Consider the following 19,162-nt stretch of genomic DNA (forward strand, 5'->3'; position numbering starts at 1 on the left):
CTTGCATTTCGAATTGTGCTCCTGCATAACCAGTTTCTGCCCTGTTTCGAACGGGGGACCTTTCGCGTGTGAAGCGAACGTGATGACCACTACACTACAGAAACGAGCTTCAGCCAAGCGCGTTGCGGCTCTGTGGCATCCAGCACTGAAAGTTGAAGCCATTCTACGTTTCACCTTTCTTTTTCCAATAGCTCGTTGTTATCCAGGGAAATTGACATCTTGAAAAAGTCAAAAAATATAGACTGAAATTAGTGACAAAATATAGACAAGGATGTCGTCAATGTTTGGACTGGAGTGTGAAGTGGAATAAGCTGGGACAACTTTCCCGGCAGCATAACGGCTGCGACATGGTTTTATGGAAGGGTTGTAAACTGAGTATTTACGTGTTTTACACAAGCTAGGATGAGTTGGAAACTCGAGAGCATAGGTTTAAGGTGAGTGGTCTGAAATTGACAAAGGACCCCGACGCACATTTTCCACTCACAAGGTTGTGGGTATATGGAATGAGCTACCAGAGGGAGTGGAGGAGGCTATTGCACTCAGAAAATTGCAATGGTAATCGGATGAGTTTCTGGATAGGATGGGTTTAGAGGGATTGAGGAGAAATGCTGTGGAACGGGACTTGTTTAATTTTGGTGATGTGGTGAGCATGGATGAGATACACCGAAGTCTCTGTTTCCACGCGGTGTACCCCAATAACCTTGCGTTGCTTACACCGGTTTTAAAGGATTACTTTTCAGCGGAGCTTGCCGTCGCAGTCTGTAGCACAATCATTTAATCTGTTCGACTGCTCACGGGAAAGGTAGTATTGTGAAACACTGCAGAAACGAACGACTCCCTTACTTTTGCTCCGACTGACCATGCTTCGTGAAACTTTCCCAGATCCTCAGTTGAGGATTTTTGCTGCTGCAAGTTACCTCAGAACCCCTGTTAACTCGTAATGTATTGAGCGAATCGCAAACAGAAAGCATTTAACACGGAACACAAACAAAACAGGCATACCTAATGCTTGTTCAGACACAGCGAAGCATGAACGCTAAATGTGAGATAGTCCGAGGGCATGAGGCATAAAGTAATCTCACAACTAACAACAGGGCAATTCCAAACTACTCTTTCAAACATACTGCAGCCTTAGTGCACCACCACTTCCCAGACAATGCTGAAAAGAGAGAAAGAAAGAATATAATAAGTATGGGCCATAAAAAAGTGAATTTCACCAATCACAGTCTCGATTAGATTACCTTTCCCTTCCGGTGTCTCCAAGACGGAAATGAAGGAAATGGGAGAAATTCAATAACATATGCATTGGAAAGAATTTCCCATTCCCCAGAAAGCCAAATAACGATGAATCGACTCAGCGCAGGACTTTGTTTCACAACAGCGATGAAATAACAGTCTCCATTCGGTTCCAGTAAAAACTCAACTTGCCTGGAACGGAAACCAAGCGCTGAGCTGTTTGCGATTTTCTGCAGGGGTGGCGAGCACCATCATGACAGCAGAGAGACTTCACCAAATTCACCACAGTTAATTCCCCTGGAACATCAACGCAGCGGGGATCGAAGCTGAATTTTAACAATGCTGCGGCGGTGGAGCTGACCAGCTGAAATGGTAGTGGTGGGATTCGAACCCACGCTCCTTGCAAGACTGGAACCTGGATCCAGCGCCTTAGACCGCTCGGCCACACTACCAGACAGCGCCGCCGCGCATTTTCTTGCATTTCGAATTGTGCTCCTGCATAACCACACATGCTAAGTCAAATGAAAAGGGTTCCATGATCCCTCTCCGACTCGCACAGCTGCTGGGATGTGCCCGGCTACAATGACAATTTCGCAGCAGATCATGAAAGCCCATCAATCCAGACAAAAATCAATGGTAAGCTGAGTCTATCTTCTCAGACTCTTTTCAACCAGAAATGTATCTTTGACTGCGTGAGAATATATGTTCGGTTATGATTTGGTCAAATCACCATGAGCTGCTTGACATTACTTCACTTTCGATTCTTGCTTTGCTGAATGATTTCACCCATTGCTCGAAACAGGACAACTTTCACGTTTACACGGAACACGAAACACACCGGACTACAGGGAAAATGCACAAAGCTGAGCAGGCCGTGTTCCACATTATACCGTGCAGCATCGTTTCAGTCACTGTGTCTGTTTTGCAGAATAAGAGTCCCAAAGAATGTTCTCCATCCTAAAACCGGAGGTAGCATTACAATCCGAGAACGACAGATCACATTGGGAGGATGCTCTGACCTCGGGGCCAGTTCGAGATGCCACTTTCCTTGCCTTTTACCTTAACCGTGCAATTGGCTGCAGGGATGTTCATACCTGGACACGAGCCACATGGATACCAACTGAGTAGGAAACCTGTGCGCGAATCGACGAGAAGCGACTCAATAAATTTTGCTAAATTCCATGGTGCTTATTAGAAATGCAGTTTCTGTTCACGTCAATTTAAAAGGCAGTTTCTGAACATAGTAACAGAAGGTCCTACTCACCCCACCCCCACTGCGGAAGAGGTGCTAACTGCCCTTGAGTGCTTTTTGTTCTCGATGTGAAGAGCTCTCCCGCATGAGTCACCTTCACGTCTCTTGTTGCTGAGTGACTCACAAAGAAGGAGATTCACCAGAGCTGCAACTGCCTCACTTTCCCACTCGCCCTCCCGTTTACATTTTCCTGCTCGTCAGTGATTTAAAGAAAACCAAAAGGTTGCGATGTCATTCTGTAGCCTCTCTGTCAATTCCTCCGTTTCAGTTCCAACTTGGCTTAGATCTCGGGGCTCACCTTAATACTAGCGACGCTATGAAATCACAAGTCCAGAGGTTCCTCTGAGAGTGTAATTTCTTTCATTGCTGTTGCTGATTGAATGAGTCACTATAACGTGCGAACTGATCCAAACCATGATTCAGCACCTCTGCTGCCAATTCTCGCACGTTGAATAACGACAGACAGCTTCCAAATGAGGCCTTGCAGAGACGACTTTGGGGTACATTGGTCAGACAGACCAGTTGAGGAATCCGTGGTGCACTGTGACACCAGCTCATCAGCTTCTTCGTTGTCTTTGAACCGGCCCGCCTGCGCAAGGAATGCAAATGCGGTACTGCTTTTTGTGGAAGATTCAGAACGCGGTAACTACACTCTGAAACAGAATGGCATATGATCAGACCCAGCTTGGAGAAAACCTTTACAATGCTTTGCAAACGAATTTAATGGAATTGCATTACATTTCACAAAGAGAGCAGATTTGTTCGAGCGATTTCGAAGGCAGGTTTGCAGATGGGAAAGCAAGCAAGAAAGCTCCTTTCTTGTCCGTGTAAAAGGCTGCAATTGAAGAACAAAGCAGTTTCTGCCCAGTTTCGAACTGGGGACCTTTCGCGTGTTAGGCGAATGTGATGACCATTACTCTACAGAAACAAGCCTGCGCCGGCCGCGCTGCGGCTCTGTGGCATCCAGCACTGAAAGTTGAAGCCATTCTACGTTTCACCTTTCTTTTTCCAACAGCTCGTTGTTATCCAGGGTAATTGACATCTTGAAAAAGTTAAAAAAAGAAACAGACGTGAAATTGGTGACAAAATATAGACAAGGATGTGGTCAATGTTCGGACTGTAGAGTGAGGTGGAATAGGCTGGGACAACTTTCCCTGCAGCATAACGGCTGCGACATGATTTTATGGAAGGGTTTTGAACTGAGTATTTATGTGTTTTACCGAAGCTCGGGTGAGTTGGAAACTCGGGAGCATAGGTTTAAGGTGAGTGCTCTGAAATTGACAAAGGACCTGAGGCACATTTCCCACACACAAGGTTGTGCGTGTATGGAATGAGCTACCAGAGGAAGTGGAGGAGGCTATTGCACTCAGAAAATTGCAATGGTAATCGGATCAGTTTCTGGATGGGATGGGTTTAGAGGGATGGAGGCCAAATGCTGTGGAACGGGACTTGTTTAATTTTGGATATGTGGTGAGCATGGATGAGATACACCGAAGTATCTGTTTCCACGCGGTGTACCCCAATAACGTTGTGTTTGAAAGGATTACTTTTTAGCGGAGCTTGCCGTCGCAGTCTGTAGCACAATCATTTAGACTGTTCGACTGCTCACGGGAAAGGTAGTATTGTGAAACACTGCAGAAACGAACGACTCCCTTACTTTTGCTGTGACTGACCATACTTCGTGAAATTTTCCCAGATCCTCAGTTGAGGATTTTTGCTGCTGGAAGTTACCTCAGAACCCCTGTTAACTCGTAATGTATTGAGCGAATCGCAAACAGAAAGCATTTAACACGGAACACAAACAAAACTGGCATACCTAATGCATGTTCAGACACAGCGAAGCATGAATGCTAAATGTGAGACAGTCCGAGGGCATGAGGCATAAAGTAACCTCACAACTAACAACTGGGCAATTCCAAACTACTCTTTCAAACATACTGCAGCCTTAGTGCACCACCACTTCCCGGACAATGCTGAAAAGATAGAAAGAAAGAATATAATAAGTATGGGCCATAAAAAAGTGAATTTCACCAATCACAGTCTCGATTAGATTACCTTTCCCTTCCGGTGTCTCCAAGTCGGAAATGAAGGAAATGGGAGAAATTCAATAACACATTCAGTGGAAAGAATTTCCCATTCGCCAGAAAGCCAAATAACGATGAATCGATTCAGCGCAGGACTTTGTTTCACAACAGCGATGAAATAACAGTCTCCATTCGGTTCCAGTAAAAACTCAACTTGCCTGGAACGTAAACCAAGCGTTGAGCTGTTTGCGATTTTCGGCAGGGGAGGCGAGCACCATCATGACAGCAGAGAGACTTCACAATATTCACCACAGTTAATTCTCCTGGAATATCAACGCAGCGGGGATTTTAACAATGCTGCAGCGGTGGAGTTGACCAGCTGAAATGGCAGTGGTGGGATTCGAACCCACGCCCCTTTCAGGACTGGAACCTGGATGCAGCGCAAAGAATGTTCTCCACCCTAAAACCGGAGGTAGCATTACCATCCGAGAACGACAGATCACATTGGGAGGATGCTCTGACCTCGGGGCCAGTTCGAGATGCCACTTTCCTTGCCTTTTACCTTAACCGTGCAATTGGCTGCAGGGATGTTCATACCTGGACATGAGCCACATGGATACCAACTGAGTGGGAAACCTGTGTGCGAATCGACGAGAAGCGACTCAATAAATTTTGCTAAATTCCATGGTGCTTATTAGAAATGCAGTTTCTGTTCACGTCAATTTAAAAGGCAGTTTCTGAACATAGTAACAGAAGGTCCTACTCACCCCACCCCCACTGCGGAAGAGGTGCTAACTGCCCTTGAGTGCTTTTTGTTCTCGATGTGAAGAGCTCTCCCGCATGAGTCACCTTCACGTCTCTTGTTGCTGAGTGACTCACAAAGAAGGAGTTTCACCAGAGCTGCAACTGCCTCACTTTCCCACTCGCCCTCCCGTTTACATTTTCCTGCTCGTCAGTGATTTAAAGAAAACCAAAAGGTTGCGATGTCATTCTGTAGCCTCTCTGTCAATTCCTCCGTTTCAGTTCCAACTTGGCTTAGATCTCGGGGCTCACCTTAATACTAGCGACGCTATGAAATCACAAGTCCAGAGGTTCCTCTGAGAGTGTAATTTCTTTCATTGCTGTTGCTGATTGAATGAGTCACTATAACGTGCGAACTGATCCAAACCATGATTCAGCACCTCTGCTGCCAATTCTCGCACGTTGAATAACGACAGACAGCTTCCAAATGAGGCCTTGCAGAGACGACTTTGGGGTACATTGGTCAGACAGACCAGTTGAGGAATCCGTGGTGCACTGTGACACCAGCTCATCAGCTTCTTCGCTGTCTTTGAACCGGCCCGCCTGCGCAAGGAATGCAAATGCGGTACTGCTTTTTGTGGAAGATTCAGAACGCGGTAACTACACTCTGAAACAGAATGGCATATGATCAGACCCAGCTTGGAGAAAACCTTTACAATGCTTTGCAAACGAATTTAATGGAATTGCATTACATTTCACAAAGAGAGCAGATTTGTTCGAGCGATTTCGAAGGCAGGTTTGCAGATGGGGAAGCAAGCAAGAAAGCTCCGTTCTTGTCCGTGCAAAAGGCTGCAATTGAAGAACAAAGCAGTTTCTGCCCAGTTTCGAACTGGGGACCTTTCGCGTGTTAGGCGAATGTGATGACCACTACACTACAGAAACAAGCCTGCGCCGGCCGCGCTGCGGCTCTGTGGCATCCAGCACTGAAAGTTGAAGCCATTCTCCGTTTCACCTTTCTGTTTCCAATAGCTCGTTGTTATCCAGGGTAATTGACATCTTGAAAAAGTTAAAAAAAGAAACAGACGTGAAATTGGTGACAAAATATAGACAAGGATGTCGTCAATGTTCGGACTGTAGAGTGAGGTGGAATAGGCTGGGACAACTTTCCCTGCAGCATAACGGCTGCGACATGATTTTATGGAAGGGTTTTGAACTGAGTATTTACGTGTTTTACCCAAGCTCGGGTGAGTTGGAAACTCGGGAGCATAGGTTTAAGGTGAGTGCTCTGAAATTGACAAAGGACCTAAGGCACATTTCCCACACACAAGGTTGTGCGTGTATGGAATGAGCTACCAGAGGAAGTGGAGGAGGCTATTGCACTCAGAAAATTGCAATGGTAATCGGATCAGTTTCTGGATAGGATGGGTTTAGAGGGATGGAGGCCAAATGCTGTGGAACGGGACTTGTTTAATTTTGGATATGTGGTGAGCATGGATGAGATACACCGAAGTATCTGTTTCCACGCGGTGTACCCCAATAACGTTGTGTTTGAAAGGATTACTTTTTAGCGGAGCTTGCCGTCGCAGTCTGTAGCACAATCATTTAGACTGTTCGACTGCTCACGGGAAAGGTAGTATTGTGAAACACTGCAGAAACGAACGACTCCCTTACTTTTGCTGTGACTGACCATACTTCGTGAAATTTTCCCAGATCCTCAGTTGAGGATTTTTGCTGCTGCAAGTTACCTCAGAACCCCTGTTAACTCGTAATGTATTGAGCGAATCGCAAACAGAAAGCATTTAACACGGAACACAAACAAAACTGGCATACCTAATGCATGTTCAGACACAGCGAAGCATGAATGCTAAATGTGAGACAGTCCGAGGGCATGAGGCATAAAGTAACCTCACAACTAACAACTGGGCAATTCCAAACTACTCTTTCAAACATACTGCAGCCTTAGTGCATCACCACTTCCCGGACAATGCTGAAAAGAGAGAAAGAAAGAATATAATAAGTATGGGCCATAAAAAAAGTGAATTTCACCAATCACAGTCTCGATTAGATTACCTTTCCCTTCCGGTGTCTCCAAGACGGAAATGAAGGAAATGGGAGAAATTCAATAACACATTCAGTGGAAAGAATTTCCCATTCGCCAGAAAGCCAAATAACGATGAATCGATTCAGCGCAGGACTTTGTTTCACAACAGCGATGAAATAACAGTCTCCATTCGGTTCCAGTAAAAACTCAACTTGCCTGGAACGTAAACCAAGCGTTGAGCTGTTTGCGATTTTCGGCAGGGGAGGCGAGCACCATCATGACAGCAGAGAGACTTCACAATATTCACCACAGTTAATTCTCCTGGAATATCAACGCAGCGGGGATTTTAACAATGCTGCAGCGGTGGAGTTGACCAGCTGAAATGGCAGTGGTGGGATTCGAACCCATGCCCCTTTCAGGACTGGAACCTGGATGCAGCGCAAAGAATGTTCTCCATCCTAAAACCGGAGGTAGCATTACAATCCGAGAACGACAGATCACATTGGGAGGATGCTCTGACCTCGGGGCCAGTTCGAGATGCCACTTTCCTTGCCTTTTACCTTAACCGTGCAATTGGCTGCAGGGATGTTCATACCTGGACATGAGCCACATGGATACCAACTGAGTCGGAAACCTGTGTGCGAATCGACGAGAAGCGACTCAATAAATTTTGCTAAATTCCATGGTGCTTATTAGAAATGCAGTTTCTGTTCACGTCAATTTAAAAGGCAGTTTCTGAACATAGTAACAGAAGGTCCTACTCACCCCACCCCCACTGCGGAAGAGGTGCTAACTGCCCTTGAGTGCTTTTTGTTCTCGATTTGAAGAGCTCTCCCGCATGAGTCACCTTCACGTCTCTTGTTGCTGAGTGACTCACAAAGAAGGAGATTCACCAGAGCTGCAACTGCCTCACTTTCCCACTCGCCCTCCCGTTTACATTTTCCTGCTCGTCAGTGATTTAAAGAAAACCAAAAGGTTGCGATGTCATTCTGTAGCCTCTCTGTCAATTCCTCCGTTTCAGTTCCAACTTGGCTTAGATCTCGGGGCTCACCTTAATACTAGCGACGCTATGAAATCACAAGTCCAGAGGTTCCTCTGAGAGTGTAATTTCTTTCATTGCTGTTGCTGATTGAATGAGTCACTATAACGTGCGAACTGATCCAAACCATGATACGAACCCACGCCCCTTTTCAGGACTGGAACCTAGATCCAGCGCCTTAGACCGCTCGGCCACACTACCAGACAGCGCGGCAGCGCATTTACTTGCATTTCGAATTGTGCTCCTGCATAACCACACATGCTAAGTCAAATGAAAAGGGTTCCATGATCCCTCTCCGACAGCCCTTTCTCTACCCCTTCTTTCCTCTACCCTGCCTCTTTCCCCATCCCCGCACCTCCCCATCCTCCACCCTCTCTTCTCCCCCTCCCTCCTCGCCTCTCCCTCCCGTCCCCTCCCCACTCTCCCTCCCCATCTCTCACATTGACCGATGAGGCATACAAAGTGGTCAAAAACAGCATGAAACTGGAAGATTGGGAAAGTGTTAAAGATCAGAAGAAAGCCACAAAAAGAGTGATAAAGAACCGTAGGAAAGAACAGGAGAGCAAAGATGTATCACAGAATTTAAAGACATATTTCTATGAAAACTTTAAATGAAAAAGAGTGGCTGAGGTAAATGTTGGTCCTTCAGGGGACGAGGAGGGGCATTTAGTTATGGGATGTGATGAAATGGCTGACGCACTGAACAGGTATTTTGTATCGGTCTTCACAGAGGAGAGCACTAATAACATGCCAGTGATTGACAAAGAGATGGAGTCGGTGAGGACCTGGAAACAAACGTTATTACGGAACGCTAGTGTTTAGCAAGCCCGTGGAGCTAAGGATAGACAAGTCTCCTGTCCTGGTGTAATGCATCCCAGCGTGCAAAAAGAGACAGCGGGGGATAAAACAGGTGCACTGTCAATAATTTTACCAATTTGCTGGACTCTGGGGCAGTTCCAGCAGATTGGAATGCAGTGGCGCTGCTGTTTAAAAAGGAAGGTAGACAAAAGATGGAGAAGTATAGTTCAGTTAGTGAAACATCTGTAGTAGGGAAAATGCTTGAGTCTCTTATCAAGGAAGAAAGAGCAAGGCACTGCTCGATCCCCAAGTGAATACCTTCCCTCACATGGAACAGCTGAATGACTTCTCCCCCATGTGAATAGCGTGATGTTAAATAAAGACCATTGAATTTAAGACCTTGACAGATCTTAAAGTTTTTTTCCCCCTACAGACAGGGGAAAACCCTTTTGTCAGTGTAAAACCAACAGTGTGACACAAAGCTGGATGACAAAATAAATCTGTTCACACAGAATGTCTGTGTCAATGAGTCTCCAGGTGGTCTGTGAATTTTCAATCCTTCTCACAATCCAGATATTTCCATGGTGCTGATCTCCTCGCATATCTCCAAGTTGGATGATCTGGTGAATCCTTTCCCATAAACACAACATATTTATGGCTTCTCTGTCTGTGAATATTTTTAGATTGTTAACTGGATAATGTTAAATAATTTCTGCAGTCAGTTCACTGGAACACTCACACTCTTATATATGTGTGTGTGTGTGTGTGTGTGTGTCATTGTTGGTGCTTGACCACACACAATGTTGTTTGAAACCTTTGCTCACTGACATACAGGATAATCATGTTCCCTTTATGGCCAAATGAATTTAGTGACTCTGTTGGATCTTTGTATCATGTCTGATTTGTCTCACTTCTTGCGAGAGGTGCAAGTGGAGTTCAATGCACCTAAATATGAGGTGATGTGCTTTGGGAAGAATAACAGGAAGGCAGAATATTGGGTCAATGGAAAGATTCTTGGTAGTGTGGATGTGCAGAGGGATCTTGGAGTCCATGTACATAGATCTCTGAAAGTTGTCACACAGGTGGATAGTGCTGTTAAGGCGGCATACGGTGTGTTAGGTTTCATTGGTAGAGGGATTGAGTTCTGGAACCACAATATCATGCTGCAACCTTACACAATGCTGGTGTGGCCAAAGTTGGAATATTGTGTACAGCTCTGGTCGCCCCATTACAAAAAGGATGTGGACGCTTTGGAAAAGGTGCAGAGGAGATTTATCAGGATGGTGCCTGGTCTGGAGGGAAGGTCTTATGAGAAAGGCTGAGAGACTTGGATCTGTTCTCATTGGAAAGAAGGTGGCTAAGGGGGAATTTGATAGAGACATATAAGATAATCAATGGATTAGATAGACAGTGAAAGTCTTCTTCTTAGGATGATGTCGTCAACTTGTACGAATGAGCACAACTACAAATTGAAGGGTGATAGATTTAAGACAGATGTCAGAGGCAAATTCTTTACAAGGAGAGAGTGGTAAGTGTGTGGAATGTCCTACCTGCTGAGGTATTCAACTCAGCCACACTAGGGAGATTTAAATAATCCTTAGATAAACTCATGGATGATTTTGGGATAGCGTAGGGGGACGAGTTGAGAAAATTCAACAGTTCGGTGCAACATTGAGGGCTGAAGGGCATGTTCTGTGCTTTATTGTTCTATGTTCTATAATCTGAATCTTTATCCAAGGTGGACGGGGGAAATATAAAGAAAATAAAAACCGAAAGGACAGAAGATGCCGTTGATCAGAAACAAAAACAGAAGTTTCTGGAAATGCTCAACAAGTCTGGAAGCATCTGTGAAGAGAAATCAGAGTTCACGTTTCTGATGAAGGACCCAAAACGTTAACGGAATTTTATTTTCTCAGATGCTGCAAGACCAGCTGAGCATTTCCAATAACGTGAAAGTTTAAAGGGAGTTATGTCAGGCAAGTTTCTAATGCAAAAGGTGGTAGATGACTAGAATGTACTCTCCGGGGAGGTGGTAAAAGCAGAAATAATCACAATGCTTAAGAGGCATTTGGGAAGGCACATAAGCAGGCAAGGGGTTGCCAGGGATATGGATCATGTCCAGGCAGGTGGAATTAGTTTAGGAATGGCATCCTGATGGGCCGATTATTCAGGTGCTGTACTGTTCTGTTTTCCAGGGGGTACAACGTGTGGATCGAGAGTTAATATGTTTTAGAACACACCATTGAGAGAAGCAATGTAGAAAGGAAATATATATTTGCATGGCACAGACACAAAGAGTAGAGACTGAGGGAAGGTGGGGGGACAATGTGTACAATTCTTTAAAGGAGAGAGGACATAATCAAAGTGTTTTGATCAAAACATATGGGATCCTGGGTTTCATTAAGCAATTTCATTGATGGGATATGTCACAGTCAATCATTGTATCCAATTCAGGTCAACAGATTCCTGCTCAGGAAGGATCTGAGTGATCTTCACGGTGTGGAGTACAGACTTACAGGTGTGGTGCACTGATGAAGAAAATGCAGTCCCTGGAATGATTTGGAAAAAATCAAATGTTATTTTCTTTGAAGAAATCAAGTTGAATATATCTTGATAGAATAAAATGGATAAATTATAACACATCTACATAGAGCAGACAATAAAATAAATTGCACTTGATAGGTGATGGCTCAAAATTTAAGACCAGATATAACGTTTTGAGAAAGTGGGAGATGAGCAAGTGTTCCCGTTGACTGTATTGGCTGGAAATATGCAGAACATGCTGCCTATTATATGGTGCAAGTAGAGATGGTCAATGATTAACGAGAACGATTATATCAGATCTGAGGGAAATAAACTTTCAGGGTTTTGGGGACAGTTGGAGAATGCGAATAAGGGATTCTGCTACAGAGAGCCAGCTTGGATTTGATGGGCCCCTTTCTGTGCCATAATACATTTTTTTGTCCTTGCTTAACTTGTTCTGGTTGTTTGTCTTATCATTTAGGTAAATCTACTCTGTGTTCATGATCAGACAAACACAGGTTGTCCTTCCACAGGAGATAATGTATACAGCTTTATATTTGGTTCTGGGGGAGTCCCCAGGTAGGGTACACAGAATTGAAAATCTGCTCCAGGATGTTTTTACCAGGATTGTGATTATCTTGAAACATCTAATGCCACACCAATGCCTGGAATGCTTTCTGACTGACTGACTAACTAAATGAAATATGTTCCTTCTACAGCACGTTGCTGGCTGGAGTTCTGTGGCCAGTGTTGTTGCACAAGGATCAGAATTGGAACATCTATTGTCTGTAACATATATCAATGATTAGCATGGAAATGTAAACGATTTAATTAGCAAGTTTCTAGATGTTACAAATTGATGAAGTTATGAATCATGAAGAATGTTGTCAAAGGATAAAGCAAGAAAGAGATCAGTTGTAAAACCCATACGAAGATAGATTTTAATCCAGACAAGTGTGAGGTGATGTATTTTGAGAGGCTCATTGCCAGAGGAATGCATTCACTAAGCCAAAGGGCTCTCAGCAGCATTGATGTACACAGGGATCTTCAGGGGCAAGTTCACAGCTCCCTGAAAGTGGTGAAGGAGGTGGATGGCATAAATGCCTTCTTCTGTCAGGGGAGTGAATATAAAACTGTCATTATGCCACCTTTGGAGTATTGTGTGCTGTTTTGATCACTACATAAAAAGGAGGATGTGGAGGCTTTGAACAGCGTGATAACAGGTTTACCAGGATGTTGCCTGGATTGGGAGAGGTTGGATAGACTTGGAGTTTTGTCTTGGGAAAGTCAGTGGCTGCGGGTGATCCGAAAGACTCAGACAGTGTGAAAAATCTGAATCTTTTTCCAAGATGAAAATGGCAAATTCTACAGGCCATATATTTAGGGGAGTGGGGGCAATTTTAAAGGAAATGAAAACTGAAACAACTGCAGATGCTGTAAACCAGAAACAAAAACATTATCGGGAAAAGTTCAACAGCTCTAGCAGCTTCTATGAAGATAAATTAAAGTTAATGTTTCTGAGGAAGGGTGACCAGACCCGAAACATGAACTGACTTCTCTTCAGAGATGCTGCATGATCTGCTGAGCATTTCCAACAACATCTGTGCAAGGTTAAAGACAGTTGTGTCAGACAAGTTTCTTATGCAGAAGGTGGTAAATGACAAGAATGTACTTTCCTGAGAGATGGGAAAAGCAGAAAAAAATCACAACTTTTAAGAGGCATTTGGGCAGACACATAGTCAGGCAAGGGTTGGCAGGGATATGGACCATGTACAGGCAGGTGGAATTAGTTTGGAATGGCATCATGATCCGCACAGACATGGTGGGCCGATTATTCCGGTGCTGTACTGTTCTGTTTTCCAGGGGGAAGAATGTGTGGAGCGAGAGATAATATTTTGAGTAGAATATGTCTCTTCTTTAGCACACACAGTAAGTTTGTGCATTTTGAGAGAAGCAATGTCAAAAGGGAATATATATTTGAATGGCACAGATACAGAGAGCAGGACAGCAGGAATGCGGGACAATGTGTACCAATCATTAAAGGAGAGAGAACATAAAGTGTATTGAGTAAAACAAATGGATGCTTGGCTTCATTAATGTGGGAACACTAACAAACTCACGGAAAAGATGCTGACCCTGGACAAAGCTCTAGTTAGGTCACAGTCAATCATTGCATTCAATTCTGGTCAACAGATTCCTGGTCAGAATGAGGAAGTTAAAATACCATAGAGGGGCCAGTTCCATACCTTTTGCTTCTCTTTCAGGACACCATGGGGACTCAAGGATTAAACATTCCTTGCCAAAGGCCTTATTTCATCAACTGAAAGCCTACACTCTTAGAATACAGACAGAACACCTCAGAAGGGGGGAGGCTGACAGTATGTCAACATAGAACCTCTTGCAGCCACACGTGTGGATTGCCCCGTAACCCCAGACAGAGGAATGTGCCCTTTCCAGTCAAGACTGAGAACCCTGGATACAACCCTATTAAACTGCCTTCCCCTTCCTTGTCTTAGCTCCCCTCCATATTAGCATAGGTAAGTGAATCCCCCATTTACTGACGGAAGAACCTTTCTGCCTTAATCTCTTCCCATCAACACATAATCATGAACAATATGATAATCAATTTCTGTAATCCATCACACGTTATCACAGGACATCATCATTTATCAAGCTTTGTAAATTCATAAATACCTGCTTTAAACTAAGTAATGACAATCGCCCATGTGACTGATATACCTTTGTCTAGTACCTATTAAATATACTGTCTCTGTGATTAGATTACTTACAGTGTGGAAACAGGCCCTTCAGCCCAACAAGTCCACACCGACGCGCCACAGCGCCACCCACCCATACCCCTACATTTATCCCTTTACTTAACACTACGGGCGATTTAGCATGGTCAATTCAACTGACCTGCACATCTTTGGACTATGGGAGGAAGCCGGAGCACCCACAGGAAACCCACGCAAACACGGGGAGAACGTGCAAACTCCACACAGTCAGTCGCCTGAGTCGGGAAATGAACCCGGGTCTCTGGCGCTTGTGAGGCAGCAGTGCTAATCACTGTGCCACCGTGCCGCCCACAGACTGTGGGTAAGGCAGAGATTCGAAGAAGAGTCTCTACAAGTAGAGATTGCTTTGAAACTCTCGCCGGCTGTCCAATAATAGACCTAGATATAGCAGACAAAATATCTGTATTTGATAGGTGATGGCACAAGAATTAAGGTCAGATGTAAGGTTTTGAGATAGCCGGAGATGAGCAAGTGCTTCTACTGACTGTATTGGCTGGAAATATGCAGAACATTTTGCTTATTATGGTGGCGCAAGTAGAGAAGCTCAATGATTGATAAAAACAATTAGATCAGTTCTGAGAGAAATAAACTTGCAGAGTTTGGGGTACATATGGGGAATGAGAATATTGGATTTTTTGCGACAGAGAGCCAGCTTGGATTTGATAGGCCTCTTTCTGTGCTATACTGCATTTTATTTGGACTTGCTTAAATTGCTCTGGTCACCAAGTAAGTTGTCATTTAGGGAAATCTGCTCAGTGTTCCTACACAGCCCAATACAGGCTGTCCCTCCACAGCAGGAGATAATGTTTACTGCTTTATACTGGGTCCTTGAGGGGTGGGGGGTGCTAACAGTGTGTGTAACAATCTGCGAGCATTTATCTGAAATGGCAAAACACCAGTGCAGTCACACTAGGGACTGACTCTGGAAATGTGGGGAATGCCAGAAGGGAATTCTTTACCCATCCCATCTGGAAATGGGCCAAACCAGTCAGACTGGGGAGCTGTTCACCTGCTCTGTGCATGTGGGGGGGAGGGATTCACTCAGGCATCCATCCTGCTGAGACACCAGGGAATTTACTGATAGCCAAAGTTGAAGGATTTTTTTTTCTCTTTCTCACGCCAAGTAAAGAACAATGGTTTTGGCAGCTCAAAGTTTTGCACACAGAGATCTTAGCTTTGGAAATGTTCACAACATTGTTGAACATGTACAGATTCACACTAGGTAGAGACTTTTATTTCCCTTTATTCATTCACAGGATGAGGGTGTGGCTGGCCCGGCAGCATTTCCTGCCCATCCCTAATTGCCCAGAGGGCAGGTAAGAGTCAACCACATTGCTGTGGGTCTGAGGTCACAATGTAGGCCAGACCAGGGAAGGATGGCAGCTTCCTTCCTGAAAGGGCATTACTGAACCAGATCGGTTTTTCTGAGAATCGATTAATGGTCATCATTAGACTCTAAATTCACAAGTTTTTTTTTATTGAATTCAAATTCCTCCATCTGCTGCAGCAGGCTTTGAATCCAGGTCTCCAGAACACTATCTGGGGTTTATAGATTAACTGTCTCACGACAATACCACTCAGTCAATACTTCCCCACTTCGCTGTCCATCTGCACAGAGTGAACAGTGATTTTCTGGTTCATCAGAACTGGTTCATCACATGTAAGTTTGCTCAATGATTGCAGGAATTGGATGTTGATTGGCAATTGACATCCATCTCCGAACCATGTATTCTGGGGTTTGTTTCTGGTGATGATTGGTAGCACCATCAGTCTTGTTATCTTTTGGGGATAAAAAGAGTTTCAATTAGCTTTCTGTTAAATGCATGGCTATCAATTCTATTTCACAACTCTCAGGCAGATTAGTTTCTTTTGAAGGGCTCTCCATCTCCCCAACCTCGTCCATCCTTACCCCCAAGAGTGCAATAATCTCATAGAGTCTCTTTATGACAATGAATGAGGCAGTCTGATCAGCTGCTTCTTTCCCTACTCCTATGTCGGGTTGGATCTCAAACTCCCCTTGCTGCAGTTGTGATCCTGCATCATTGTACAGTGTTGCTCGTATTTCATGTCTTGGCCTATCAGTGTTCATGATACTGCATGTAATATATGGGACCAACAGTGTAAGAGTTTAGCTCTTTCCTTCCAACAACAGCAGTAGAATTGTACTCCAACAAAACTTACAGAATCATGGCCCAGCATATCCCCCAATTTACCTCTTACCATCGAATCAGAGGATCAATCCTCGTTCAACTGAGAGAATTCGGGAGGGCATGCCAGTAACAGCAGCATGAATACCTAAAAATGAGGTGTTAACCTGATGAGGTTACCAAAGAGGACTGCTTGTGTTCCAAACAGCATAAGTGGCAAGTGATAGATAGAGCGAAGCAATCCGGGAAACGACAGAACAGATCTAAGATCTGCAGTCCAACCACACCCAGCTGTGAATGAAATCAGAGCACAGCTGGAGTTCTAAGGACAGTTCTCTTCAAGATATTAACCAACAAGAACATCAGACTGGATTAATTGTCATAAAACTCAAGTCTGTTTAATATTCTTATATTTACAATCAATGTTCAATTCACCAATGTAGCTGAAGGTAAAGACAATCTTCAAGTGATTGTAACAGTGGAGACATCTGAATACTTGATCAGCAAATTTAAGCCTGTTGTGTTTAGATAGTAATAATTTTAAAGACATTTTAAAAAAGTAAGGTGACTTGAGTATAATGGAAGTCGTTGATTGGTGGGTAGCTGATAATCTTGTCTTAATCTGAAATTAATTTAGGATTATTCAACAAATAAACACTTTGTGGGAACCCCATTCCCATGGAGTGCACATCCAGTTCCATGTGGGAAAACCAGGGCACTTCTTGTCTGAGCGACAACCATAAGAACACGGAGGTGACACTGGAAATGTCAGGAACACTCGTTAAAGTACTGCACACACTTCTGATCCCCACATTCCAGGGTTGATGTGATCACACCAGAGAGGGGACAGAGGAGATTGAGCAGAATGTTTCTACAATTGGAAAATTTCTGCTCTGAGTAAAAGTTGGATGGGCTGGGGATGATTTCCGAGGAGGATGAGCTGTGATTTAATTGAAGTGATAAAATGCTGAGGAATCCAGATCGAGTGGATAGGAAGGAGCTATTCATTAACAGAGAGGTCAGAAACTGGAGGATTTATATTGAAACTAATTCTCAGAAAGAAGGGGAGGGGAGAATTCATTTCACTCGGAGATGGTGGGGAACAGGAACTCACTGATGGGGTGGCAGGGGCAGTAACCAGCATCACATTAGAATAAAAGGACATGGATGTCACTGAGATGCTGGAGCACACAGGGCTGCGGACTAAAGTTTGCAGAATGGGATCATTGTGATTTATTTAACATTTCTCCAGAATATTAAACTCAAGTCCAATTTGAGAATTTATGAACATCATCTGACCTGAATTCCAAATGTCAGAATAAATTTAGCAGAAAGTTACAGCACAGATCGAGGCCACTTGGCCTATCCTGCATGTCATGGCTGTAATAGAATGACCCAGGCTTTACAGCGTTCTGTACTCACCAATGAGAGCAACAATTTCAGACTGCGTACTCTGCCCTCTATGTTGTTATAATCTGTTTTTTCAATGTATTTCCTTGACAGCTGCTCACTTTACTTCCTGGTTTCTTTCCCAGCCCTAACTCCATTCCCCATGGCCTTGAGGGACTACCATTTCTGCAATATAATCTCTCCTGCCTGCCCCCGTGAGACACTGTCTTTTTGTCCTTGTCTCACCCCCACCTTGCTCACAACTTGTTAAATTTCTGATGGTTCCCAGACCTCTGTGACTTCACTGCGCCCCCTGGGTCAGTGGCAGGAGTTTTGAATTCTCTTCCTCATGAGATAATCGGAAATCTTTCTGGCTGCAGTTTCCCCCAGATTTTATTTGGAAAACAAAGAGGGTTTGTGTCAGAGTCTGTTATTTGTGAGCCTTCCTCCACAATCCTGAGCACTTAGACATCATCTATGACCCTCCCACAGATGTGCAGGTTTGCTGGATTGGCCGTGCTAACATGGTCTGTAGTGTGTAGGTTAGGTGGGTTGGTTTAGCCATGGTAAATGTGGGGTTATGGAGTTAGGGTGGGACAGCAGGTCATTGCAGATTCAATGGACCGAATAGTCTCTTTGTGCGCCTAAGGGATTCTGTAATTCTAACCATTTGTGATTGTTGTCACATTTTCCTAAGGCAGGGTTCATTCAGCTCAGGTACACATGCTGCCTTGGTGTTTCTGTAGGTGCTCACTCAATCCTTTACTTCTGTTTTACATCAATTTCACACTGTATGTGAGGGTGGGAATGAACGTGTAAATATAAATACTCCAACCGAAACCCCTCACAAGTTAGGAACTGTTTCTGCTACTAGCATCACTCACAAGGAACAGAAAAATAAACTTTCAGTCACAAATCTGACAGAAACAGAGGTTATAATCTCCAGGAAAGGCTGAACAGCTTAAAACTCTTTTCTTAAGAAAAGAGGCTCAGAGACAACCTGGTACAAGTAGGAAGCGTTGTATCTGTATTTTCAGAGATTTGAGTTTGAAATCATTGGGTTGGAAGCATGCTTCATTGCCCCAGGTCAACAAAGGTGCTATCTCAATGTGCATCGTTCTATCTGCCGATCTGTCTGAGTCAACAATCAGATGGATATGCCATTGTCTGAGTATTT

The 19,162-nt window shown here is 44.1% G+C and overlaps 4 non-coding genes across 4 annotated transcripts; all 4 read right to left on the minus strand.

The window, feature by feature from the left end:
• Nucleotides 1–31: 31 nt before the first annotated feature.
• Nucleotides 32–104, minus strand: trnav-cac (transfer RNA valine (anticodon CAC)). Its single transcript has one exon. It is a non-coding gene; the product is annotated as a tRNA-Val (tRNA).
• Nucleotides 105–1,606: 1,502 nt separating this feature from the next.
• On the minus strand, nt 1,607–1,688 carry trnal-cag (transfer RNA leucine (anticodon CAG)). Its single transcript has one exon. It is a non-coding gene; the product is annotated as a tRNA-Leu (tRNA).
• A 1,655-nt stretch (nt 1,689–3,343) lies between these two features.
• Nucleotides 3,344–3,416, minus strand: trnav-aac (transfer RNA valine (anticodon AAC)). The gene has a single exon. It is a non-coding gene; the product is annotated as a tRNA-Val (tRNA).
• A 2,706-nt stretch (nt 3,417–6,122) lies between these two features.
• trnav-aac (transfer RNA valine (anticodon AAC)) lies at nt 6,123–6,195 on the minus strand. Its single transcript has one exon. It is a non-coding gene; the product is annotated as a tRNA-Val (tRNA).
• Nucleotides 6,196–19,162: the final 12,967 nt, after the last annotated feature.

Source organism: Hemiscyllium ocellatum, unplaced genomic scaffold (assembly GCF_020745735.1).
Source record: "Hemiscyllium ocellatum isolate sHemOce1 unplaced genomic scaffold, sHemOce1.pat.X.cur. scaffold_454_pat_ctg1, whole genome shotgun sequence".
Lineage (NCBI taxonomy): Eukaryota > Metazoa > Chordata > Chondrichthyes > Orectolobiformes > Hemiscylliidae > Hemiscyllium > Hemiscyllium ocellatum.